This window comes from Zea mays, chromosome 5, assembly GCF_902167145.1.
Source record: "Zea mays cultivar B73 chromosome 5, Zm-B73-REFERENCE-NAM-5.0, whole genome shotgun sequence".
NCBI classification, from domain to species: Eukaryota; Viridiplantae; Streptophyta; class Magnoliopsida; order Poales; family Poaceae; genus Zea; species Zea mays.
This window is the reverse complement of record NC_050100.1, coordinates 219,296,509-219,297,402: the sequence shown is the minus strand read 5'-3', so window position 1 is coordinate 219,297,402 and position 894 is coordinate 219,296,509. Positions and strand designations below refer to the sequence as shown.

Genomic DNA, 894 nt, shown 5'->3' with positions numbered 1-894 from the left:
GCTTGTCTAGCTCAGTTGGCAGAGCGCAAGGCTCTTAACCTTAAGGTCGTGGGTTCGAGCCCCACCATGAACATATTTTTTTGTCTTTGTCACTGATTTGTTTTTTATTGTCCAGATTTTTTTGTTTATGTCGCTGATTTGTCTGTGCGTTCAATATTTTTTGTGACGGTGCGTGGGAGAAATACATACATATTACACACTTTCTTTCCGGCCAAAGTGGCATGCATGGCTGAAAATGCATGCACGCAGGAACGCACGACAGAAGCGGCGCCTTTTGGGGAAAGGCCATATGGGTTTGTGGCTCATCACGAACCAAAATAAATAAATAAAAAATAAAAAGTGAATGAACTTAGTGATATGGAATACTGAATTCTCATGCAACAAGATGACCTGATGGAGTATCTCCTTGATTAACTTTGATGGCTGTGTGGTAGTAGTGGCTTCTAGAATTAAATAAAGTTGCGTTATTAATAGATGATGCGTTATGTTGGTGTAATGGTACAATCATTTATGTTGTTGAGTGTGTTTATATATGTGCGCGAGAATGGATTCCACCCGGCTTTATTAATAGGTGAGGCCGGCCAGGCTGCTTCTTTTCGCTTTTATTTGGTGGAATGCACCTTCTGGAACAAGTAAACCGTAAGAGACAGAGCATCTCTGGGGGAGTTCAGGCGCAAGTTCGTGGCATGCATCTTGACCAGAACGCTAGCTACTTTAATTTCCGATGGTATCATCGGATGAGGGCCGTTCACGGTTTACAAAACCGTTTTAGGTTACCGGAGGTAAATCGATGGAAATCGATAAAAACAAAAAAATCTGGATAATAAAAAATAAATTAGTGACAAAGACAAAAAAATATTGAACGCACGGACAAATCAGCGACATAAACAAAAA

General features: G+C 40.5%; 1 non-coding gene across 1 annotated transcript; it reads left to right on the top strand.

Annotated features, from left to right (window-relative positions):
* TRNAK-CUU (transfer RNA lysine (anticodon CUU)) lies at positions 1–73 on the top strand. Its single transcript has one exon. It is a non-coding gene; the product is annotated as a tRNA-Lys (tRNA).
* Positions 74–894: the final 821 nt, after the last annotated feature.